General features: G+C 43.0%; 1 protein-coding gene across 3 annotated transcripts in view; it reads left to right on the forward strand.

Annotated features, from left to right (window-relative positions):
• Positions 1 to 569: 569 nt before the first annotated feature.
• The window catches only part of BMPR1A (bone morphogenetic protein receptor type 1A), a 103,523-nt gene continuing 76,332 nt past the window's right edge, over positions 570 to 27,760 (forward strand). For 2 of the 3 annotated variants that reach the window (XM_088463098.1, XM_088463100.1), the window contains exon 1: positions 570 to 918. The gene's annotated coding sequence lies outside the window, so the exon portion shown is untranslated. Of the gene's footprint in view, positions 919 to 24,537; positions 24,614 to 27,760 lie in introns of those variants that run through there. The other variant, XM_088463099.1, reaches the window with a different exon arrangement.

Genomic DNA, 27,760 nt, shown 5'->3' on the forward strand with positions numbered 1-27,760 from the left:
TGTACATTGAACCATCAAAAATCAAAGGTTTCATTATTTCAGTCATGCCAAAAAAAATCCGTATTTCGGGATATTCCGTATTTTGGAATATTTGGATATGGGAGACTCAACCTGTAGTACTAGTAATAATAAAAATAAAATAATAATAATAATAATATAATAATAATAATAATAATAATAATAATAATAATAATAATAATAAATTTGTGGTTATTCGTTAATTTTATTTTCATAACAGTTTAGAGTTAAATACACCTATACAGGTATATATCCTGTATAAATAATAATTAGCTATGTAATTTTTTTGGACACTCTCCATTTGACCTGCATTATTGTCAAATCTTTTAAAAGTCACTTGTACCAGAGATGCTGCATTACTTATTTGTACACATTCACTTTATTACCAAAGTCCATGAGTGGTCTATGGGCATTTATCATGGATCGAACTAGTCTTGCGCATAGTGTAGCTATCTGATCCTCAGTCAGGGCGGGGAGTGAGTATGGGGAGGGCATGGAGGGAGACAGAGGACAGAGGAGGGAGGGGTGGAGAGAGGACAGGGAAGGGGGATGGAGTTGGATACAGTACATGCAGCAGTCTCTCACACTAGCTTATTTGCACACCGAAAGAACAAAGGAAATAACACAAGGAATTTAGATTTCTTAGCTCCTATGGTAAATCTATAGTCACCATTTTACATGCGCGTTGTGCTAGGGACATTTTCAGGGAAATTTGAGACTTGACGAGGAAAAATCAGGAACAACCAGGTCGTGTCCAGGAAATCAGGAATTTGAAAGTGGAAACACTGGGTGTGAGTTTTTCGGCCCAAGCTGCGACGAAGTGTGTGTGACCTGGGGGAGGATTTGTCCCGGAGTCCCGGGGAATAAGGTCTTTGGAAGTGCCGGCCATGGAGGCCAGGGGTGAGTAGTCACCATGCATTGTGATACTCTCTAGTAGATGTTATAATATGTTATGTGAGATACGTGCAAACTTATGTGCTAGTTACAGATACAAATTGTGGGGTAGGGGGAGGACTGAGATTTCTTGTTGTGCTATGGTTGTGCGATCTTCCCATGTCAGGCTGGTTCTCTTATGGGTAATTAGAAGGCCTGTGTTTACTATTTCTTGCATTGCTACTTGGTATATGCTAGTGTTGTGCTAGGCTTGTTTATTATTGTGGAATGGTTTTCCAGATGAAGGTAGGAATACAGTATTAAAAGTTGAATGTGTCATTACTAGACTTTGGGAGAGTTTATTTTTGTCTTGCTTTCTGACTTTTTATGTTTCCAAAATATTTTTCTTAAAATATATTTCTTTTAAATAAACTTTAATTTCGACTTGCAGCTTGACATCTAACATACAAGCTACATACAAGCTTACATACAAGAGATTTCAAGTATATAGCTGACCTTATGTAAATATGTAATTTCACATCTCTGATCACTATAAAAAGCGAATGTTAAATGCATGGTGTTATCTAGTGTCTCTTTAACTCCACAACTGGCCTTGGTAACCTCTCTATGACAGGATGTGGTATGCTCTTTAAAGGACTGTGACAATTTCTATATTCATGTGCATTGTTGGGAACCACTTTTTTAGTTCAGTATTTAAGTATACAAATGTATGTTTCATTTTTAATAAGAACATACATAGTACTGCCATATATGTTAGCATTTTGGATTAATACTGTCTAGTTTGTAGGCCTTAGGTATAGGAAATGTGGGAGATATCTATTGATCTATCATAATATCCCTTTAATCCGGGGCACATATGGATTACACACATTCTGTGGCTGGCCTGAATTTCACCTGGTTTTAATCAGCCACATAAACTGTGTATATCATTGCCCCAGATTAAAAGGATAGTCTGGCAAGCCTATATATATATGTGTGTGTGTGTGAATGTTTCTCTAGTTAGTAGGTAATTTTACACAATTTGCACATGGATTGGGGCTTGCAATATGACATGAATATTCACCATTTATTTGTTGGGTTTCACAAGACTGCAGCATCAAACAGTTCAAGTATTCGGGTAGCTATGGGGACTGGAGCGATTGCATGGCTTTTTACATTTCCTCTTAAATCTATTGAGACACTAAAAGATACAATAGTAATTGGTACAGCATTTCTACTGGATCCATTATGCGTGGATCTACTAGTATTTCTGTGCATTAAAGGTGCCTCCTATGCATTTAACAGGGCCTTTGTAACCTGCATAGAATGTGACATAATGACCTCATGAGAATATCCTTTTGCATGGCATTTACAGCTTTAACATAAGGAAAGTACTTTGAATGATATGTGTGATGATTGGGGGACCAGGAACCACTGTCAGAGGTGTTACCGGTCACCATTTGCCCAGTTCGGGGGCTTGTATGATGCATAAACTGGGATTGTTGGGCCCCATACTGTGCTATTCCTGGACCCACATTTTGCTGACATTAACAGCAGAGGTTCAGATTTATAGGTGGTTATGACAGTAATACCCCTTTTCCACCTAAATTCCGGGTCTGACCCGGAGTTGGAATAAAGTTCCTATCCGGATCAGACCCGGAATTTTGCCGACTCGGGATATTCCCGAGTCATCGCCGCTCACACCGCAGTCGGGTCTGCATAGACCCGGCTTTTGCGGAGTGAAAGTGGTCACTTGGAGATGACGTCATCTCCAAGCGCCACTGAAGCCGGACCAATCGGCCGTCATAGTGACCCGGAGTGCGCTGTTCTCACAGCTGGGTTTCACGGGCTACACCCGTGTTAAACCCTGCTAGTTGCCTGGGTTGGATTGCCGGGTCACTCTACCCGGCGATCCAACTCTCTCCCCTTTTACACCAGGGAGCTGCCCGGGTTAACCCCTCAAAAACCCGGGTATTAGTTCCGGTGTAAAAGGGGTATTAGCGAGTGCCATTTCCTGGAGTTGCTCATATAGACACCATATAGAATAAGGCCTAGGCCCATTTGCTAAGTGTGAAGAGCTGAGGGATTGTTTGGATCACAGGTGAGCTTAGTGCCTTAGTAGCCATTTTACTTTTAGCAGAGATTTGTCACGAAGTGTGTTTTTTCATAAACAAAAATAGGATTGCATGGTAAAACCCCATATACGACCATTGTCTATATACTGTTTTTTACCTTAGTTTGATAAAGTGTATTACTAGACTGTTAACTCGAAAGGTGCGTACACACACAACGATTTTTTGAACAATTGAACTATAACGACGTCGTTTTAAAAAATCGTTCAGTTTCTGAGTTAGAACGATGAACGATTATCGTTCATGCGCGTCCCTGTTTGTAGTTTGTTGTTCATCGTCCATTCTGACTGAACAACTTAACGATTTTCATCAAGGGAAAGTTATAGAAATCATTTGTAGTTCAAAAAAATCGTTCATTACATTTTGTAAATGATCGATTTTAGTAAACTATTTTCGTTCATTTTTCCCTTGAAAAAATTTACTAAAATCGTTTACTTAAATCATTCATTTACAAAATCGTTTTGTGTGTACGCAGCTTTGAATTCAATTGTTTTTAATGCGGTTTTAATTAATGGGCGCCCAACAGAGCAATTCCACAGCTGCCCAGTTTGGGCACACACATATTTGCTTGCAGCTTTCTAAGGCTAAACCCGGTACTATTGGCTGTGACAAGTGGGATAATTAATGGTCTCCCAAAACAATTGAATTGCTCTGTCGGGTGCCCATTAATTATCGCCATCCAAAAATATTTGAATTCCCCCTTTAATGAATGACAACATATATGAGCTCACAAACATGTTTATTTTTTACTGTACCCCTGGGTATGCATGCTTACAGTAGTCCCCTAAATAGATTTGTCATTTGGATAGATGTATTTTAGATACAAATATACTTACACAGATTTTTTTTTTTTTAACAGTTTGTTCATTAGGTGTTTTTATATTCTGTTGTGATTTTTGTTGCTGTTCCAGTTTGTTGTCACCCTGGGGTATATTTGCTAAAGTGCAGGCTTTTACAAGTGGAGATGATGCCCATAGCAGCCAATCAGGTTGTAGCTATTATCTTCTAGAAAAAGTGCTAGGTAAATGTTAAGTAGAATCTTATTGGTTGCTATGAGCAAAATGTCCACTTCTAAATACCTGCACTTTAATAAATATATCCATCTGTGTTTATTTTTGTATTTAAAAAATGTTGTAAATTGGCAGGTATGAACTAACAATGTGTCTCGTGCAGTACATTCAGTAAGAACATTTTCAGGTTTGCAGAAGAAAACTATTAAAGTTTTGATCAAGTAACACCATGAAAATGTTTTGGACACACAAATACATGTATGTGTTGTGTTTTTAGTAATCGCCTTAATGTATTTTGTTCATTAGCAGAAACATTATTTCAGTGTAGCAGACAGCCTTGGCAGTTTTATATTGTCACTACTAATGGGTAGACTGCTAGTTATGGGTATGCTGGTAAACTAGTTGCAACGTAAAAAAAAAAAGGTATACAACAGAAAGCCGTTTTATTTATTATTGGTTACTTGTATAGGGTCTGATGGAGAGTTGTACACAAATGGCTTCGCTGCTGCATGTTTGTACGCTGTTGTATCTTTGTACTCTGATGTAATGCAAAAATATGCAAATGTCGCAGCTACCGGGAGTTGTATTGAGACACCCACATCTGGCTTTACAAAGCCAAGTATCTGCATAAAATGCTGCAGCATCAAGTGTAGAAAGACGCATCATCGAGTTGCAGATTATTCGTTTGTTGCAGTCCTGAGTGAGTATATGGTCCCGCAGAATGTCCATGGGAATTGAGACCACGGAGCCATATACCCAGGGGCTGGCTGGCAACTTTCAGCCTGGGGGGCAACACAAGCAAGTGGCCCCGGCTTTCTAAAAAAAAAAAAAATCAACCTGTGAAGTAGTCTCACCGTGCAATATCAGCAAACAATAGGTCATCTTAATGCCAACGTTTGAATCTCCTTTATTTATTTTTATTTAGGGTCCTTGAGGAAGATCTCCAATAAAGGAGATTGATATGAAGCGATATATTAGGGTGAGACTAGGCTGGTTGTGGGACAGTGCGATGGTGGGGGGGGACACGAGGCTAGAGAAGGAGGGATACTGGCCGGGATGTACTAACAGTGGCGCTACTTACTACCAGTCACCGCATCCCTATTGATCGCATATGTACTAACATATGCCATCCGTACCGCAAAGAATAGCTCTTCCAATAAGAGCTGTCCTTTGCGAGCCACTTTTTGCCGTGGACTTCCGGGTTTATGACCCGGGAGTCCATCTGCGCATGCACAGAGTGACGCGGCAGCCGCGGGGCATGCTGGGAGGGATCCAATCGGATCCCTCATATCAGCGCGATGTGGTAGAAGCTCATAGGCTTCTATAGGGTAACGCCAGGTGGTGGTACATACGGAAAATGCGGTAAAACCCAGAAATTGGTGTTTTTACCGCATTTTTCGTTTAGTACATCCCGGCCACTGTGACTGGAATGGCTGGGGGTACAAGGTGAGATGGGAGCAGTTGACTGGTTGGGAAGGGGGGAGACACTGGGCTGGTTAGGTGGGATAAACTGGCATTTGGGGGATCAGTTATAGATTATAAGTGACACTGGGCAACAAGGGGAAGACACTAGGTGGGGGCCGGTGAGATGGGGAGGCACTGGGCTTGGGGAATGGGAGCACTGACCTGGGATTGCTGGTGTTCCAGTAGACGACATGCCTGGTCCCGCACACGCTCTCCTGCTCCTGTACCGCACACGCTGACAGCTGTCTCCTGAGCAGCCCCTGCTTAGTCTCCATCTCCCTGCTGCGGCTGCTGCTGGGATCAAGAAGAGATAGCGCTGCCTTACTTTTCCGTAGGAGCGGGGGAGGGAAGGAGGTCGCGGCTGCGGAGGTGGTGTGTCAGGCTGGCTTGGTTGGTTGTTATGCCCAGCCAGCCCAAACGTGCAGCCAGTCAGAGGCAGAGCTGAGGAGAGTGAGGACTGGAGGCGGGGCCTCCCTCCAGCTCTCTCTCTCTAGTTGTCATCACTGAGGGCCGGCTCCCAATCAGCGCTGGCCAGGGCAATGAGGGCACATGTTTAAGAAAAATAAAATACTACAATGGCCCGAAACTACCGCTGAGTTCTAAAGGCAATCTGCCCCTGGCCGGGAGACATGCAGAGGACATTCCTAGGCTGCTTAGTTTGTTAGAAGGGCTTCAAGGACGGCCGCACTGATTATCCTTTTTACACAAACTGAGTGGACGGGGAGCATTCCCTGCATGTCTCCCGGGCGCCAGACGTGCATCGAACATAAGGCAACTGGTGGCCCCATAGCACTGAAATCATACCGGCCCGGGGGGCAGATGGCATCCTGACCCCCCCCGCCCAGCCCGCCACTACATATACCCACCTAAAAGATTGTAGTTGCAAAAAAGACACACCCTCTAAACGGTAGCGACATGTCTGCGTTCTTTGTTGCAACTCCCCATTACCTCCCCAAAAGCTCACACTGCAAGTAATAGTTGCTGTGTTGGGCTATGGTGATTGATGTACCTTGACGCATGCGCAGTGCGACTAAGACGCATAAGAGGTTTACTGAGAATTGTTCAGATCCGTAAACATCAAAATAGCGTAGAACTCTGACACAGGCCCATAGTGCATTCCGCAGGGCTTTACAGAGACTATATTTGGTCAGTCACATCAGTCCATGCCCTATTTAAATTCTATGGGGGAGATGCATCAATCCTTCTAAAGTATGGAGAATTTGCCCATAGCAATCAATCAGCTTCTAAATGCTAGAAGCTAGTTGCTTTGGGCAATGTCTTCACTCTTTAGAAGGCATCCCCCCTCATATTCCCTATTACATGGACACACATACACACTAGGTTTAATTTTTGTCAGAATCTACTCAATCTACCGGTATCATTTTGGCTTACCGGAGGAAACCAGAGGACACCCATGCAAGCCTCGGGAGAACATACAAACTTCACACATATAGGGCCTTGTTCTTTTTGAGGGGGCAAAATAATCACACAGACGCTCTGATGTAAAGTTGGAAATTGGGTTTATGTTGCTTCAAAGAAATGTGCACAGGAGGATAAAATGTGTATATATTCCAGAATGCATAGTTGGACGCATCTGGAGATGCGACTGCCTCTGTGTGTGTCTGGTTTCCTACTAGTCATCTTTACCCTCAGTGCTATACTTGCACCTATCATAGGTACTAAAGATACGCCTCCAAATAGGTGTATTCTCGCTTACGTCCAGCTCTGCATAGGCTGCACTTTTGTCCTGTTTAGATGACTGAATCGTTGCATTTTAGACCACCTAAAGCAAATTCAACAAGGATGTCTGTCTTGTTGTTTGGCGATGAGCATAATCTTCCAGATTGGGCACTGTGGCAAGCATAGGTTTTGGCATTATTGTATATGGCCAAATGTAGTATGTATTGCAGTTTATTTTTATTTTTGTGTCCTGTGTGATCAGTTCAGCCAGTGTCTGTAGTTTTGTAATTTTGCGATTGTCAGCGCTTTGAAAATGTAGATAGATTAAATCAAAATGACAAACATAAGAGTCAGGCTCCATGAAAGGTTTCCAGTGACCCATTACTGAGCACGCTGGGTGTTCTGCCACAGACCCAGAAGTGACAATTATTCCATGGAATGCAGCTGATTGACTGCTCGGCTGTGAAAGGATCGATTTGGTGTTTGATAGCAGTTGTGACAGACGTGTAATAAATTCTTCCACAGTTGAGCACATATTGTTGTTTTTATGGTAGAAGAAACAGTCAGTGGGGAATGTCTAAAATAATCTGCATTGCAGTGTGCAAATGTAGCCTCATAAATTATAGAAGACAGAGGGGCCTAATTATTAATGTATTATTTGCGGTCAATCCTCTGAAAACAGACGCTTTAGGAGGATTGGCACATTCTTTACTCAGAGATGTCTGTGGCGGTCTCTTTATTTATGCACAGGTTTCTATGGGGGACTGTGGTAATGACCAACCTCTGAAAAACTAAGCTGATGAAAGCTGGCCCCAGGTAGCTAACGCCTTCTTTAAATGGCGTCGGTTATAGCGTATAGGCTACATTAAGACATCTTTCTCTCTCAGAAATTGATCTCTTGCATTCATCCCTAGCAGCTTATACTTGTACAGGTGCTGCCAGTGGGCCCCATAAGTATACCAATACTCTTTACTAGGACTGCATCTTTCCAGATTCTCTGGCCAGGCGAGTAGCAAAAATAAGGCAAAACCCTGAAAATTGATAGATAAGGCCATAAATGTTTCAAAGTATTTTCCGTGTGCCAAAACAAGAAAACACTTCCATTGCTATTAGGAGGATGAAAAGCTAATTACAACATTCTTCTTATTTACTGCCAAAATGATCTATGTAAATTAAAAAAAAAAAATACAAATAAATCACATTTTTTCATTGCCCTACTGTTTTCACTAACCACAGTATATTTATGTTACCGATAATTAACTGATTAGTATTGTCTGTGGACTGACAGTGCCCGTACATGGGCACACTGCAAATGTCAACTGCAGTGTTGCTATGGGATCTGGTCAATATCCCGACTGCAGGGATCCTGGCGATGAGAATGCCCATGTCGGAATCCCGAAACCTGTTAGAATCCCGGCGTCAGCAGAATGCCCGTTCACACTGCCCGATGGACAGATATATCTGGCATCAGCTGTGCAGCACAGCCGACGCGATGTGTCTGTGAACGATGTCATTCAGACATATCGCTGGTACACACTGGCCAACAGGCACCAGATATATTGGCCGATCAATTGATCGCCCAATATATCTGTCAGTGTTACCCAGCTGAAGACTTCCAATGCAGTGTGCTTTACAATAATGGAATATGTTACACATTTTGCAGGGCAGAAGATTAACCTATTGCTGTAATTTTTAAATGATAATTCCATCTGAAAATAATGAGCATCTTTGTGGGGAATTCAATTGTTAGCGCCAGGCGTCTAACTAATGGCCGTCTCTTGGAGCAATTCAATTGTAGCTCCAATCAGACGCATTTTTTTTCGCAGCCTCCAGAGGTGCGAGAAAAAATGTATGAAGACTTCATAGTTTGGGCACCCAGACCAGATTTTAGACAGGTTTAGCTGCTTTGCGGGACTAAACTCGATGCTTTTTGGCTTGTTAAATACTAAGATGTGTCTGATCGGAGCAACGATTGTCTTGCGCTGAAAGACGCCCATTAGTTAGACGCACTGCGCAAACAATGAAATTCCCCCCTTTAGTGTGAAATTATCTGAGAGATAGATCTTAGTGAAGCTTTTCTAATGGTCCAGAGAAGGCATTGGTACAGAGGCAACATAAATTTCAAATAAGCTCCACATACCGTACACTTGTGGATGATACTAGTAGAAGCAGCTGGCGTTTTGGTTTTGTGGTGGATTGCTGATAAAATTCTGCAAAGCTTTTTCCTTCCCACCATAACTTTTATGTTATGTTAGATAGAAGTCATCCAGTAGAGGAATTCATACTCCTGGGTTAAATGTCAGGACACCCACATACTGGTAATTGACATTTTTCTCAGGATGTGGCATCAGAAGTATGATTGAGGAGGAGTAATCCAGTACAAAAGTGAAAGTCCGTTACTATTTGTTTTCAAATAAACTGTATAAATATAAGCCTGCAATTTTTTTTTTAATGTATGTTTTGCTGTCTTTCTTCATCTGATTAGCAATCTAATCTTGGTCACACATCTAAAGGGCTGTATACAGAAGGAGTTTTCATCAGTTCAATAGAATGTGTGACCATTTGTCATTTGATTCTGAGGAGAGATGCTGTGCAGTAGCAGGGACCTGCGTTAAGACCTGCTCAAGCAGACAAATTAATAGAGTATTTTTACCGATTTGTTTTGTATCTGAATTGGTCTTTTCCTGATTACACAAGTGACCAATTAGATGGAGAGATTGTGTCTAAGCATGTGTTCCTAGCATTGCTGGTTGCTACTTAGTTGAAGGGTAAATTTTTGTTTTGTCAAAAGCTTGGCCATATTGTAGATAACATTCTGTTCGTGACACCTGTGACCTTATGTTTATCAGACGATAAAGAGATGTTATTGCGCTGCATTGTTCTCAGACTATAGCAAACTTTGCAGTTGTCCATATCTGTATGGCAGGGGGGGGGCAGCTGTTTGAGAGCTTTCGTACTGCCTGTGTACACAGCTACTCTCTTCATTAGGGTCCAGAATACAGCGGCCATGACGACAAGTGCACTTATCAACAGCTTTGTAGCAAACCCGATGGATTTAAAAGTAGTAATAAAGAAATGTTTTGAAAACAAAACAATCAAAAAAAAATCAATTTAATGCTGTATATTTTGTTATGGTTTAATTTAGTATAATTCAGAACAAACCAGAATATCCAAGTTGGGTCTCTGAAGATATCAGCTGCATTAACAGACAATAATGCTTGTTTTAAAAGTATTTTTAAGAAGACTGCTCTCATGTAATGGGCAAGTCCAAACATTGGATTTTTACCTTCAGTACATTGGACACATTTTTGCTCTGAATTTGCCATAACATATGGTTCTCATATTTTTTTTCAGCTCCGTTCTATTCACCAGAACTTCTCTTCCCCCTTCTAAATGTGTTACTGCAGTTTTCCAGCCATATTGTACTCTTTTCCACAGCCATTGACCTTGCATTGCTGCCGGGTCAGGTCGATCCTTGAGTCATTTAAAGGGGTAAAGGTCAACACCTATTTCTACAGAGTAGGAGTCTGCTGGGGTGAACTGCAATTATCTAAAATCCAGAAATCACAACTCCCGTCCCTGCTATTATGGTTGATTTTGTTTATTTTGAAGGTAATTGGAACCATATGCTCAGATTCGCAACACTATAGAAAATAATAAAGTGGAAACCAATTCATCTGTATAATAACGTCTATTTTGAGCCCTGTTTTTTTTCTTTTTAATTTTAAAGATCATATTTTCAGGTGGAATGGCTGACTAGATGTACTCACAATGTATGCATCTCAGTAGCAAGCTTTAAGCATTTACAGTGGTAAACATGTAAGTCTTCCTCATACCAATCACTTGTGATTATTGCATAAATTGGGGTTCTGTCCTTACTGGTTCCAATCGTCATGCCACTTGAGGAGCAGGCTTGCCTGCAAAAGCCAACTGAAGAATAACTACTAAAATACAGTTTAAAATATATTATATAGCAGAGGGATAGGATTTGGGGCTCATTCACAGATATGTACATTGGTCACTGCTTGTGATTTGTATGAGCCCATAAGAAACCATTAGGCGTAAACTTTGTCTCTGTTCTGCTGGTAATGTGCTTCTTTTGCTGGTCGATATTTTGGCCGATCAGTTGATCGGCCAATATATCTGCTGGCCAGTATGTACAGACGATATGTCTGTGAACAACGTCGTTCACAGACATATCGCATTGGCTGTCCTGCACAGCCGATGGACAGATATGTCTATAGACATATCTGTCCATTGACAAGTGTGTACGGGTGGTCTGCAGGACCCGCGGCTGCCGGATAAATGATGGTCGTTAAGTGTGTTTGAACGACCATCATCTACAGATATATCTGCAGATCACTTTGTCAGGTGTGTTATATGGTAATAACACCTAAGATGCATGATGAATAGTTTCTTATAGGCTTGTGTTTTAGAGAGGGCACTACCTATTTATCTTATATTAACGTTGGTTCTTTGTAAGTTCTGGTACTGTCTATGCTATGTAATTGGTGCACTAACTGGATTACTATTGGTAACTGCTATATGGTTTATGTGGGTTGGGTACAAGGTTGCCAGCGCTCGTGATCCCAGCGCCGGCTACTCGACTGGATTACAATCTTGGCACAACCACATAAGTATACTAACCCTCTCCCACCGCAGCCTAAACCTAATCTCTCCCCCATCCCCCTCCCCTTGGCAGTTTTAACCCGAACCCTCCCCTACCCCAATAGTTAACCCTCCGTATGCTGGCGTCGGGATTCTGATTGGTGTCGGGATTCCGACGCTGGGATCAAATTTGATGGAACTACTTATTTAAGCAACAAAAACCACCTAAATGCTTTTCTTCACCACCTTTTTAAAAACGCAAAACAGCAACTATTGAGACCGTTTAAAGGCCCCCACGTACCTTTAACAGGGCTATTCAGGGGTACCCAAAGTTAACCCCCATGTCAGAGCATCTTTTGGGGGGTGTCAGGCTGATTTCCCCAAAAATGACAGGACTTCTCGCTGATTTCGAATTTGCCAGGTCCCTTTTTCACCGATTTTCAAATTGAATACGGGGATACGCGGGCACGAGCGTGATACTTTTTCGCACCTGAGACCAACGATAATGGCAAAAAGTCCGGTAACGGACTTCTCGCTCCAAATTGAATATGCCCCATAGAGTACAATTTTCATGTAGTTAAAAACAAATTATGACCATTGGAAGTTATTACAATTATACGTTATTAAACTAAATATTGAAGATAGTGCCAAACTAGCATCATTAGCTTGCTACATAAGCCATTATTCCAAAGTACGGATAACAAAAATGTTATAGCCGCTTCAGCAGAAGTTATGTTTTAAGATCTACTATAGACCCATTTTTTGGGGGGGAATTCAATTGTTTACCCCAGTGGCTGTCAGTGATGGGTGCCTGACAGAGCAATTTCAATTGGTGCTCCGTTCGGGCCAATGGCGTCGGCATTTCTGCTCACTCCCTTCTGAGGAGGCGAGTAGAAATGTGTGAAAAGTCTGTGGTTTGGGCACCCTAACCAGGACTTTGATGGGTTTAGCATATATATGTGGGCGCACAAAACAATTGAATCTTCACCTTTTGTGTTCCTCCGCAGGCATGGCCACGCTCCATTGTGCATATACCAGGACACATCTTACATTCTGTGCCTCTATTTTGGGGGGTAATACAGCTAAAGCACAGAGGCTAATGCTTTTATATTAGTGTGATAAAGTAACAAGGTATGCAGTGACAATTGCTTTTCTTTACAGTACACTTTATTTTTTTAAATTTAACTGTAGACCAATCTCCTACTCCAATTACTAAGCCATCTGAGTTTTGGGGGAAGATGTATCAACTTTTTGAGAGATACAGTACCAAACAATCCCCTTCAACTGTCAATTTTCAGCTTGTAATGACAGAATCTGGTTGGTACTTTATCTCTCTCCACTTTGTCTATTTCCAAGGCTTGATACATTTCTTACATAGTCCTTTTCTTGTCGTCTTATGGTACGTTATTTGTGAATGAATACGAATATTAATAACTTGGAAAAACAAATTGGTTTATTGCACATACTAGGAAGCATTTTCTTTGAATGTCAGCGAGTTCCCAGGATCTCCCTTTATATATTTATATATATATATATATATATATATATATATATATATTTATATATATATATATATATATATATATAAAAAAAAGTGAATGAGGTAAATGTTCTATCAGTTTCCAGGCATCTTTAACTATTGTTTTGCTGCAAAGAGCTTTGCATTGCTTGTCCCTGAGGGCACATAGACTTAATCTGGTAACACGGCCTATCTGACGTTTGGTAATTGCATATACACTTACCAATCGTCTGCCCGATGTGTTGGGCTTGACATCACAACTGAACGGGCATTTCAATTTGCCTACCCAGTTGAGCTGTCACTCACCACCGAGTGCTTGCAGCAGTGGCCGGGATATCGTCAGGTCGCCTGTACACACCAGTAGATGCAGCAGTATAGATGTAGATATATATCGACCATCTGCTGTGCTGCACAGCCGAAGTGATATGTCTGTGATCGACACCATTCACAGACATACCGGGGATAGACACCCACTGACACGTCCACGATATATCGACTGATCAGTTGAACAATAACTATTGTTATCTGATGCATAATTATTTATTCAATAACTGCTTACTACTAGAGTTGAACCTAAACTACAGGTTAATCTAAAATGAAAAGCCAAGTCTGTTTTCAGATGTGCCACTTTCACGAGTGAATGCAAATTGCATATAATTTTTAAACTCTCTAATTTACTTGAGAAATGTATTTTGGCTTACTATTAGACTGTGATACCATGAGGTGAAGATTACCAAAAACTTTGCAGATGTGTTTTCTGTATAAAAATAATTACAATTATTTATTACCAATAATTTACAGAGCAAAACTTTACAGAGAATAATTGCACATCACATTTCACATCAGTCCCTACCCCAGTGTAGTTTGCAATCTATTCAGCAAGGAACGGAATTGCAAAGGTGCACACAAGCATTTCCGTCCTTGCAAATATGCATATTCAGCAGGAGGTGTCTGACACCTGCTGCAGTAATTGCAGTCCTGACCAACATCACAGGCTGGGATAACCATCGGATGGTGCCGGCCAGCTGAGTGAAGCTGGCCGGCTTGCGAGGGCCAGTAAACTGCCACCATTCTGGCCTTGCTACTCCCGGGAAAAGGGGGATGACACATCCGCGTTTTTAGGCAGAGGCATGGCAGGGGCTGCGTGCGATCGCGCAGGACCCACTCTGCACATTCCCGATAATAGGGAATCTGTGCATTCCAATGCTGAATCAGGCCTTATATTCCCTACCACATGTGCACACTTGCGTGCAATGCTGAATCGGGCCTTATATTCCCTACCACATGTACACTCTAGGGTAAGTTTGTTTTTCTTTCTTTTCAGGAGCCGACTAGTATATTTTTGGAGTACCAGCTAGGGCCGTGGTGGGAATCGACCCTACAAACTCAGTGCTGTGTGGAGGTACTACTAACCATTACACCATCCGTGCAGCCCCACACCATCTTTCCAGCCCTTCTCCCGGCAACAAAGTGCATTCAGCTAGCTGGAACAAGTTACTGATATCACATTTTGAGCACATCTCAGCCGTGTGCTATTTCACAATTGATGGGCCCTATGGCAGGTGCAAATTCTCCATCTGACTATGACCACTTATGCTTCTACCGTCACATACGCCCTACTCCCTTAATACGCCCACTGAGTGGCCCATTTTCGCATACACCACCAAGGAACGTCCATCACTCTTCGGCAACATTTCAGATACCGTCTGTCCTGATCGCAGCAGCACCTTTGTACGTTTTACACATGCATCGTAGGGGATTTCAATGTGCAGTTGCAAATAATCTCTCAACTACGCGAACATCAGCATCGCTTGCGGATTGCATGTGACTTAGGGGTCTATTTACTAAGCCTTGGATGGAGATAAAGTGGACGGAAATAAAGTACCAACCAACCAGCTCCTGTCATTTTTCAAACACAGCCTGTGACATTGCATTATTTCTGTTTACTTTATCGCCATCCAGGGCTTAGTAAATAGACCCCTCAGAATCATGCTCATTGTTTCTTTGGCCTTGCATCTGGATGGACATGGAAGCCGGGTACCTTTTGCAAACTTTTTCCACATTCTACACTTTAATTTCTCCCGTCTCAGCCAATAGGCACACAGGTTTTGTATCTCCCGATGTCAGTATTTTCTTGTGTATTGTGCGGACATGCCTACAAAGCATACAACTCATTTCCAAGCCTCCTAACATGGTACAGCCATAAACCCAATGTTGTTTGCCCAATGCATAGGCATCTATATCAGATTCCTTAATAATATCTCCATTATAGGCCCTATGCAAACTATTGTGGAAATTCATTCAAAATGACATACCCCAAATCTGCTAATTTATTGAGTTTTACAGATTTGTCATTTCCATCAATCCCAACATTTTAGCTGAGTACAGCAAGCAAGGACCATGTTGGAGAAACTGTATCTATTCCAGTATGTAGCCAACAGGCTAATCTCCACTATAGATTCCAGGGGGGCGACATCCGTGTGATTGTACGTACCCGCCATGACTTCTGCGAGTGTCATGGGCGTGTATCAAAACAATTCATGCGTACAGAGAAAGGAAACTTTTTTTCTGATAGATCTCAGGCGCCTAGCATAGGTCTGCTGCCAGTACTCACACTAATGACAGTTGCACCACTGGTGTAAAACGAATGGACAGCATAGGTTTCCGCTTGCAGGCTACCAACCCCTGCATTACTTGAACGGAATCTCGCATTAGCACCAGGTAAAAAATCTGGCTTCCGCGGCTGCCCGCAACTGCAGCCACTTTGTGCTGCACCTCAGAATCAGCCCCTATAGGACATATGTTCTCTGTAATATATTACATGAATTCTGCAGAATTCTGCCCCACTCTTTTACAAAATTAGGGATCAATGGCGGGCACATCTTAATGTACTGTCACTCAGTAGGCACTGATGGCTCTCATGTATCTGACTCCTTTCCTTTCACTGTGTTGCTTCTCTTGTTACATTTTTATTGTAGTCCATTTTTTCTTTATGTACAATGTTTTACTTTTTTTTGGTTATTAGAATGTTCCTGAAATCGGGCTGCCCGTATTCATGCCCATAGCAGTATGAAACATGCATTGGCTTTGCAACTAAGCAGAGTGTGTGCTCAGAGAGATGTAGCGTGGAGACATGGCGTCCAGCGCAGGGAAGGGTGCGGTACATTTAGTCCAAATTGATTTTGGTGCTAGGAAGCCATTATTTATTTTTCTTCTTCTTGATATGGGGATATTTATCAAACCTGAAGAAGACAATCAATCAGATTCTAGCTATCATTTTTTTTAAAATGTACTGGATAAATGATAGTTGGAATCTGGGTGCTATGGCTAACACTTCCCCCTGGTCTCTTTACATGGGTTTGATAAAACTTCCCCATAGTTTGTTATTCTTATCCATTAGGCAACCTGAAAAACTGAACGTCTAGCGTTCAGTCCTTCAGGTCGCCGGGTGCGGGGCCTGCACTAAACGGCGTTCACTGAACGTCATTCAGTGCAGGAGACCAACCTCCTGTCTGGGAACATGTGGAACCTGACTATCGTCGTCAGGTTGACGAGCATGTTCCACTAATAGTAGGGGTCGGCAAGGACCCAGCGTGCACGCGCATCGCTGATCCTTGCCGACTATCCATTAGACGACTTTCTGAACAATCCGACCAAAACCTCCTGGTTTTGGTCGGATTGTTCAAAAAGTCGTCTAATGGATATGCCCCATTAGATGCTCCTATTGAATTAGACATATGATATTGTAAATGTGTGAAATTGTTCAGTGTTGTTATGTCATAGTTAATCTAAACTTTATGTTGTGAACCGGGTCAGATCAACCAGCAGAGGCATTTCTGTTTTGGATGCTCTGTCCCTCTAATGTTAGTTTTTAATGTTGTGACTGTCCTCCCTTTATTACAGTTATGCTTATATAATTGATCGCAGTGGTGCCCCATTTTTCTGTAGCCTTCTGTCCCAAATAAATTTATTATTAACAGTTTCTTAAATAGCGCAGCATATTCCGTTGTGCTTTACAATTGGAAACAACATTAATAGAACTCAACTGGGTAATAACAGACAGACATATTAATACCCCTTGTGGAATTTAGAGCTTCACTTAGAGTAATACGATGTACTAGTATATTAGACCTGGCATTTGCCGCTCTGTCCCTCCCCTTGCTCTGTCTGGCTCCACCCTGACAGTGCTGCAGCTGCTCATCCTGAACGCTCTGGCGTCACTCCCCCTGCTCAATCCCCATACTCATCCCTTCCCTGCGGTGTTTGTCTCGTCTCCCTAGCAGTATCAGCCATTGGGGCGTGCATGCAGGCTTCCACTGTGTGCACACTGAAGGGACTGACCGATCTTCTGAAAGTATTATATAGATTAAAATTTTACATAATGGGCTCGATTCAATTGATCGTGAAGTAAATAGCGCCGGGAGGGAGCTCCCGGCGCTATTCAATTCTACGCACTGTTAGGTCGTGAAATGGCCGTTCTCCCACCCCTCACGCCTTAACAGGGTGTTTAGTCGCGAGAACGGGCATTCTCCGACTAAACTTCCTGGCGCAATGCTGTTTTCCTGGCGCTAAGGGCAGAGAACGGCATTGCGCCTGTAATTTTGTCTAATTTCTGCTCTAAATCCTTAACAGCGCGCTGAATTGAATAGCGCCTGGAGCGCCCTCCCAGCGCTGTTTACTTCGCAATCAATAGAATCGAGCCCAATGTCCTCTAGGTATTTAGGAAGCAGCATACGCTAGTTAAACGCAGCAAGTACAGCATTGCTTCTTGTTCAGTTAGTGGAATTGAGGAGTATTCTTACTATTGGAACCTTGTACTTCTATCACTGGTTCAGCTTTATCCCACGAGTGCACACATATAAGGTCCTATTATTTCTGATCACTAAAAAGCACTTCCTGTGTTTGTAAACTGAACACACTGCATGAGCCTGGAGGGACGGACTAATTTAATGTCCTGTGCCAAACATTTGAAACAGAGAACTTTATAATAGTCATTAAAATGAACCTCTGTTTACTACTGTGTACTGTTGCTAAATTGTTATCCTTTACGTGTGTGGTGATGATGATTTAGAGAGTTGTTTTTATTTGTGGATTTAACACTAATACAAAACATTCTGTTGTTGCACATTGGGTAGTTATGTTGTAAAGAAGTGTGAGTATGTACTACAAAAGTTTGCTGAGTACTAAACAAAGTATCAGCCACCAACTCATTTACTTTTTTTTTTTTTCTTGTTTGAAAGGATGATTTTATGGGGAAGATGTATCAAATATTGGAGAGAGATAAAGTACCAACCAGTCAGCTCCTTAAGCAGCAAACATACTAGACTATAAGTTGCCCATAGCAACCAATCAGATCCTACTTAACATTTATCTAGCACCTTTTAGAAGATAATAGATAGAATCTGACTGGTTGCTATGGGCAACATTTCCACTTCTAAAAACCCGCACTTTAGTAAATATCCCCTGTGTGGCTGAGATGTAACCTGAAGAATGGAAGTACTGAGCGCCTTAATGAAGACCTGAATAAATTGTTAAGCGTCTGGCGAAACTCAAAGTGGAAAGAATTCCAACGTATTATGATATTTCAGGTACCCTTATTAGTTTAGTCATGGTCTGCTGGGTGAAAGCTGGGCACCTCGTGTAAGGTTATCTGCTCACATTCCTGAAACTTCTAAATCTTACTGACCGTACTTTGTGCTATAGAAAACACGATTTAATGTTGGGACATTGCTATTTTTTTTTTTTTATACTTGATGATCACTGAGTACCTTTTTTATTTTCTGTGCTTGTGAATATTTTCCACCTACACAATGTAGCCTGTTGGTTTGTTTCGGAATATACTCTTGTTAGTGTAGATGACAAATAGCATGCTTTCAGACTGGGTTGCTTAAAAGTGTGCAGTGTTTCAAACAGGCAAATGCAGGGGGGGTATTTCCAGTTGCCTGGAAACCCAGCAGCACAGACGGTGTAATGGTTAGCATTACTGCCTTACAGCACTGAGGTTGTGGGTTCGATTCCCACTACAGCCCTAACTGTGTGGAGTTTGTATATTCTCCCTTTGCTTGCGTGGGTTTCCTCCGGGTGCTCCGGTTTCCTCGCGCACACGAAAAATATACTGGTAGGTTAATTGGGTCGTAACAAAATTAACCCTAGTGTGTAAGTGTGTGTGCATGTGATAGGGAATATAATGTGTAAGCTCCAATGGGGCAGGGACTGATGTGAATGGACAAATAATTGTGTGCGCTATATAAATAACTGGTAATAAATAAATAAAAGCACCAGCCCACACCATGATGACCACAATAGAGCATATAATACTAAAGCTGCATGCTTTTAAGATCTCTTCAGTGTCGCAAATAAAATAATTACACAACCTCTTGATTTTTATTTTTTTTAAATGTATGAGCCAGTAATGAATGCACTTGTGCACCAACTAGGAGATCTGGAAAACATGCACGGTTAGGAATGCACTGATATAGACCATCTATAGGGTCAATTGTTAATACTGTATAATAATACACTATCCAGTGCACACACTAGGCTGTTTTAGCGGAGCGACATGTCCTGCCCGATTTCTTTATTTTTTTTTTCATAAAGGGCAAAATGCGCCCTTCCCTTTTAGCGATGCCCTCTTAAAACAGTCTGCCCGCTGCCGTTCTGCCACCGCGTGAATAGATGCGCATGGCATCTATTCATTTTAAGGGAGCGCTTGGGGGAAGCCCCCATAAGTGACGCCACCGAGTGGTTATGCCCCCAATATTGACGTAGGTGGGGCCGCACCGCCCCCAACTGTGACATTGGCAGTGTCGTGCTCCCTTTTCGGGAAGCCGTCTGCGCCACTGCCCCTGCACCTGTGTGTCCTGCCGCCCCAAAGTTCTTTTACTGTGCCTCCTGATTCATGAATTTGCTCAAGTGTTCTGGAATGGAGCCGACATTTGAAATAAAAACATTCAGCTCAGGCAGGATGACTCTACTTCTGCATATAATGGCATACTGTGATCGCTGGTACTGTATACGAGTATGTCAGAATTATTACAATCACTATACATCGTATGATGGAATCGGTATGACATACCACCGGACCTAGGCCTGGCGGATGAAACACTGAAGCCGGAAGTCCGGCAGATGAAGATCCCGACGGCGCCTGGTAAGTACCCTAACCCTCCCCTCTGTCCCACCCCAACCCTATTCCTCCCTTAGGGGTGCCTAACCCGAACCCCCCCTCCCTGCTCCCTAAACCTAACCCTCCCAGTGGGGGTGCCTAACCGTGACTTCCCACCCGGGAGTGTCTGACCCTCACCTCCTCCAACCTACCGCACGGCTAACAGATCCCGACGCCCGGCTTACCTATGTACGGTATGCCGGGCGTTGGGATTTCGGCGTGGGGCTGAAGATAGGCGCTTCTATTTAGACACCTATCATTAGTCACATGCCTGGATTTCACAGTCGGGAAGCCGGCGGTTGACATTTCGACCGCTGGCTTCCTGACTACATACCGTATCTATAATAGCTGGTTAAGTGCTGATTATGCCCTATTCATGGATTGGAGACACTTGCTCTAAAATCAAGCATTTGAAAACCCCCCCTCTAGAAATCCTGCGACCAAGCTGTAAAAAAAAAATAATAAAATGATTGCAACAATTTAAGGCGGGAGTTAGTTGCACTTTTATGGACAGTCCAGGCTACTAAACCAGGCACTGATGGGTATTTCAAGGTAACAAATGTCTATTGGAGCTTTGTGAATTTGTCTCTCCTAGGGGGGCGATTCAGTTGTTTTTTTCGCTACTGATCTTACGTCCAAAATGATGGAGATCGGGGTGCGATATTAAATTGTTTTAGACGCCCATGCCTTTTCGCACATGTCGTGAAAAAGCACAAAAGCATCGAGTTTAGCTGCGTAAAGCCAGTAAACCCATCTAAAGTCCTGGTTAGGGCACCCAAAACCATGGACTTTTTGCATATTTCTGCTTGACACCTCAGGAGGCTGCAGGCAGAAATGGCGGCAGTGGCTCTCCCTCCCGAACGGAGCAACAATTTAATTGCTCCATTGAACGCCCATTACCAATAGTCACTGGCAAAAAACAATATAATTTTCACCCTTATGTCATATTGTCCTTGTTTTCACTAGATTAGCAAATGTAATTTAGTGGTTTTTGGGGTAGTTTATATTTTATGCGACCTGGAGCACCATTTTGCCCTTTATACTGTAAAGCAGTATGTGTGTGATTGCATATTTCAGAAAGGCTAGGTCTCCACTTCTGGTTTTGCTGGATAGTTGTAGCAGGCGACTGCACTGCATTTGAGACTTGGGTCTGCTCTTTTGTAACTGCCGGACAGCCTATAATATGAGCCACACGTGCTAGTGACTTGCTGCATTCATCTCTAGCCATGGTAATTGGTCAGACTCAGTCAGAATGTATCATTTTGGGTGAGATGTACTAAGCATTGGAGGGAGATATCATTGATAAATTGCCTAAGGCTGGGTACACACCTGGCAGACTTGTCCACCAACCCAGGGATGTGCAAAGCGAGAAGCCGATTGGTATGCCAATACAACCCAATCTCTCGCTCAATGTGTTTGCTCTGAGATCAAAACTGGACGGGCATTGTAATTTGCCCGTCCAGTTGAGATGTCAGTGTTGGCGGTCCCTGTAACATGCAACAGGGACCACCGACACTGACATATCAACTGGACGGCAAATTTCTATGGGCTGTTAGCAGGTCTCTTTAAACACAGCCAGATATATCTGCAAGATATTTCAGCATCGGCTATGCTGCAGGGCTGATGCAATATGTCTGTAAATGTCGAAATTCACAGACCTATCATCTTTACACACCCGCCGATGCACTATGCGATATGTCGTTCGTTGGCTGATTGAACGTCATATCGCATAGTGAGTACCCAGCATTAAGCAACCAATCAGCCATTTACCGTACACAGTTTTTTAAATTACTACTTTACCTTCTCTCCAAGGGGTTTGTGTATCAAGTTTTTTAAAATCTATAGATATCAATATATATATATAAAAAAAAAATATATATATATATATATTTCCCGCTAAGCTGTTTCAGTGGGCGCTGCGCCCTGCTCTATTTCTGAAGGGCAGTAAGCACCCTGCCCTCCAGCGCGGCACCCCGCTGAAACAGCATGCGGGTTCTGTCCTCCACACGCGGGCCGCATTGTCCCGCAGGTGGGGAAAACTGCAGAGCATTCACAGTGATCGCGGTGCTTGGGGGCTGCCCAGCACGTCCGTAAGTGCCGGGTACCACCCCAAAAGTGACGAAAAGGGAATGTGTCATAACGACACGCCACTTTTCATTGGACACGCCCTCTTTTCGGGTGTGCACGCCTTCGGCGCACTCAGAAGTGCCCTTTTTCTTGGTCCGGCGCCCTGCCTGTCGCCGGACCAGAACTCATATACATATATATACAGTTCACGGAGGAGAGGTGCAGCACTCCTAACGACTTGGTAACAAACAATTTCTAAGGCAATACGTTTCAGTGCTGTTTATTGTGGCAGTTTCTGCATAACTTTATGATCTGTAGCTATGTTCTAATAGCCTAATGCAGCCTAATCTTCGGCAGAATTCTAGTTAGCACTGCAGATCACAGTCCCCGTTATCATCAATGAGGACTCCGAAAAGTGAAGTTATTCGGAGTTTAACCCCGCTAGTTTACACCATCTTCAAATGGTGTAAAGCACTTTAAGCCTATGGGGCCGTGGCCTCTAGCCGATGGCGAATACTGACAATGTGCGCAGGTGCAGTGTTGGCTTCCCCCGCTGAAGTCTTTTACAAATGTGAAAGATATCTACAAAATGCTGGGGATATAACTCGCATGGGACAGCGGTAATCGTTGTCCCTGCGAGTTTCCCTTAGTACTACTTAATAATCACGGCAATTCCGCAATATTTAATGCACAAGCCCTCAAGGCTCAATTCCTCCCCCAATCTCATAGACCGAGACTAGTTGTGTTACAACAGTGTGCATGAACGGTAAAGTCGCCTACACACTTGATGTGCTCACGATGTACGATTTCCCTTGAATTCTCCCCCGGTAATCCTACACACGATTTGGAGTAAAAAAATGTCCAATCTGACTTAAAATCTATCGTGCATCCAGTGAATTGTGTCCCAGATTGGCAAATCTGCCCTACAGCACGGCTTATCTAAAGATCCAATGTGCGACCAGCGGGGACGCGCATCGTATAGTCATCGTGAGTGGGGACTCATGATTTCGGCAAGTGTGTAGGCACCTTTAGGGATAGGACAATGCACAATGTTCTGCGTAACTACAAAGGTAAATATTATTTTTGTCTGAAATATTTCATGTTAATTCACAAATATATTCTACGTAGTTTCCATTTACATCTCCTTTTCCTTAGGAATATCCAACTTCATATAAATAGTCCTGGTGCCTGTCTACTAATTTCTGCAGTCAGCAATATCTAACTAGAAAATGTTTTTATGGTGGTAATAGAAAATGCCCAGCAGCCCAGATAAGATTAAACAGTTTATGCAGGAGACCTGCATGTTACTGATTTCATTTATATGACACATTTATTTTTTTCAGGTGAGCAAAATAATATCTGCCTAAAGGTACCCATACATCTGCGACGGATTGCTGCGATCCTGCAACCCAACATCGCAGGATCGCAGAAATCCAACATGTTGGATTTCACCGATATGACAATTACGATCAAAAAATTATTGTGATTGTCAAATCGAAGAAATTTATCATGTGCAATTTCAGCGATCCTGGGACGGATCGCTGAACATCGTTGGTCCCTGGTCAGCATTTCCGACCTGCGGATTGGCATTTTCGCTTCCATCGCTACATTGCGACGATCCGTCGCAGATGTATGGGTACCTTTACCCTTGAACCCTTATTCTATATAACTATACATGTAGACTGGGTTACAGCAATTCATTGCTTTCAGGTTACAGTAATAGTACCAATCTGAGATTAAACTGACACCCCTCCTCTGCCAGGTAGTGAGTTGGCATGTATTCCTGTTTGTGACATTGCTACATTTAGCAGCCTGCTTTAATCTTCATTAACTTTATTATTTAGTGCTGGAAGGGTGACTTCTTGTTCAGGTTGATCACTAGTCTGTGCTGGGCCCTTCTTCTAGGGAGCTCAAATTACTTGTTAGATGAGGGAAGAGGAGGGGGAGAGATAGATCAGGTTACACATTCTGCCTTCCAGGCTTTGCAGCTACACTTGGAGGCTGGAGCCTTCCTGACTAGGAGGGAATATGCAATCTCTGCATTCAGCACAGCCCTGCCCCCCACCTTGGAGACGGAATGGTGAGGAAGCATGGGGCTTAACAAGAGTTTTTCCTTTTGGAGAGGATCAGCCTAGTACTTTCTCTTACATATACGGCTAAAAATATTTGTTTCTCTCCTGCTTGTGTGTGTATATGTGTGTATATATATATATATATATATATATATATATACACATATACACACAGACAAACTCAGGCTACAGATAGACCTTTATGAAGACCCTCTTAAAGGGCTGTAATAAGAAAGATATCTGATAGGTCTCAAAACTTTGTTGCTGTTGTGTGAATATATGCTTGGAGCTCCCGTGATTTGTGCCTTGTTATTGTGGTGTGATTGCTAGGGAATGGGTAAGTAATGCCGACTGTCAGGATGCCTCCAGTCACAATACCGACAGCGGCATCCAGATGGTTGGTATCCCGACAGGGGTCGAGTAAGTATACTTACCCTCCCCCCTTCTCCCCCTAACCCTCTATTCTTGTAGCCTAACCATAACTCTCCCCCCTTAGTGCCTAAACCTAACCCCCACCCCCAGTGGTGCCTAACACTAACCTCCCCCAAAAACCTAACACTAACTAACCTAAACCTGAGCCTCAATTTTTTACTATGTTTTCAATCTAAACACTTTGTAGCCAAATGTGATGAAAGGGCTATTTAAGCATTTGGTTTAACTGAAATTGTTGATAAACTGAGGATTTATGCAGTGTATTAACCCTTTCAGTGCTGGAGGTTTCTCACTGGATGTGCCAGGCCTGTTTGCAAGATTTTTTTATGCATATCCGTTTATGCCTTGATCTGTAAATGCATTCTTCTTTTACATGGGTAAATGTATCCCAAAGTTAGGCGTTATTTCTGTGATGAAAAAAATAAATAAAATTTTTAAAACGATGAACTGCAGAAAATATTAGGAGGCACATGAACATGTAACCACATCATGCAATCAAGTAAATGCCAGGTCAAGTGTATGGCAAACAGCAAATTGGCTAGGGTATTAGGTGCATCCTATACCCAACAAATTATACAATACACTATGCAAGAGAGTGCCCAACAGATAACCAGTTTGCCCCACAAAACTGACATGCTAGTTTGTGCCCCCATACAATTTATATGCCTGTGTGCCACTAAAAAAATGGATAAATCTGTATATTGAAAAGTTTTGAATACCAGCATATACTGAACCTTCCCCCAACAGAGTGATCTCCACAATTAAAACTTTCCACATTGGCCTCCCAAAAAAAAACACATTACACCATTTGCCATAACACCTGTTGGGAATTCTTAGAATGGGATCCTGACATTTGTTACTTAGAATTAAGTGTTGTGCTCTGCTGTTACGACTGAGTTAGAGGCACTCTTTTCTTTAGGAAGCCACAGTCAATTTCATTGTAGTTTCCTCTAGCAGCACTGCACAGCACTGAACACTGTGCCTGATTCAGCATGGATTGCTATTGTGATCGGTGCTGCGATTATGCACGCAGTTCTGCTGCAAAAATATGCAAATGTTTGCAACTGCTCAGCCAGCATAGAGACGCCCACTACCGCTTTCTCACATCCGCAATACATCGCAGTCCTGCGTATACATCGGTAACATTGAGTAACATCGGACCCTCATGCAGAATTACAGCAGGTCTGACGTGTCTCAGAAATGATAAAGACAAACCAATAGATCCTGAGCCAGAATATAATAAACAAATATAGAACCAACTATATTCTCAATAATAGAATAATTCACTTTGTTGGTGGTGCTCCCTGGGAAAAGTATACATCATACTCATAATTAGAAAAAAGCCTCTAGACTAGAGCTAGACAAGAAATTCCCTTTCTGGGGCACTCTTAATTCAATATATAATGTGAAATGATCGAAAAATAGATTAAAACGTAACCTTTATTGTAGTTATATAATTAAAAGGATGGGGGATATGTTAGACTCAAAATAGATATAAATATATGGATGAGTCTCCCCTATATTCAATAAAATTATTCAGCTCCGTAATCTGTAATTTATTCAATATAATGGCGAAAAATATTAGTCACCACTCAATATCGGTATTTAAATAACAGAAGAAAAATGTAGGGATAGAGGCCCTCATTCAGATCGCTAGATACAAGCGGTCTCTCTGAATGAGGGCGGCGGCTTGTGGTGTGAAGTGCGGCCTCCTGGTCGCTAGCTAAGCTGTGGGTTACCACCCACAGCTCTAGCGAGCGACCAGGTTGATGGTTGCGATGGTTAAAACCATCGCGACCATCGGGGCTTGCGACGAGACCCTAAGGTTGGGTCTCGGCAAGCGCAAGTCCCAGGGAGCTTCCTGCGCTGATCGAGCAGGAAGTTCTCCACTGACGACATTGCTAATGTCAGTGGGGCCGCCGCCAAACGGCAAGCGTTCCATCGGGAACGCCTCCGTTTGGCCGGCCACTCCCCCTGCCCGCCTCCCAAACGGGACGAGCTATCAATCACCATCGGCAGCTCGCCGCCTTTGGTGCGAGACCCATAGTGACGGAGCACCCGTCGCTAGCCGGCTCTCGCGCATGTGCACGTCGGAGCCGGCTCCATGCGCATGCCCAGTGGACATACATCTACCCAGTTGAGAGTGCTCAGCGCTTGCAACAGGGTCTGAATGAGGCCCAGAGTTTCCCCCTCTGAGTGCAGTTGTACCTAAAATTGTTGCTTCCCAGTAGTTATACTGGGCTAATTTGTGTGCTTATATATCTACCTATTGCATACTGACATTGGGGGTCATTCAGACCCACTCGCGAGCGGCTGTCCGCTCGCAAGTGGGTCGATGGTCCCCACTGCGCATGCGCACGATGGAGGGAGCTCCGTCGTGCGCATGCGCGAGACCCGACGAGCGAAGGACTTTCCTTCGCTCGGAGTGTCTCATCAAAGGGGGCATGCTGTCGATGGTGACTGACAGCACGCCCCCTTTGGTGGGCGTGCCGGGGGCGTGCCTACCGTCTGAAGCCGGCCCCACTGACATCACTAGTGATGTCAGTGGGAGTGATTTTGGCTCTGATAGAGCCAAAATCACTTCTGGCCTTGCGGTTGAAAAACCCAACCGCAGGCTTTTACTCGCAGTTCTGATGGTCGCGATGGTCAAGACCATCGCGACCATCATTCTGCACGCTCGTATATGCTGTGGGTGGTGAACCACAGCTATACGAGCGTCCAGG

This window comes from Taudactylus pleione, unplaced genomic scaffold, assembly GCF_031769625.1.
Source record: "Taudactylus pleione unplaced genomic scaffold, aTauple2 ptg001314l, whole genome shotgun sequence".
In the NCBI taxonomy this organism is placed as follows: Eukaryota; Metazoa; Chordata; class Amphibia; order Anura; family Myobatrachidae; genus Taudactylus; species Taudactylus pleione.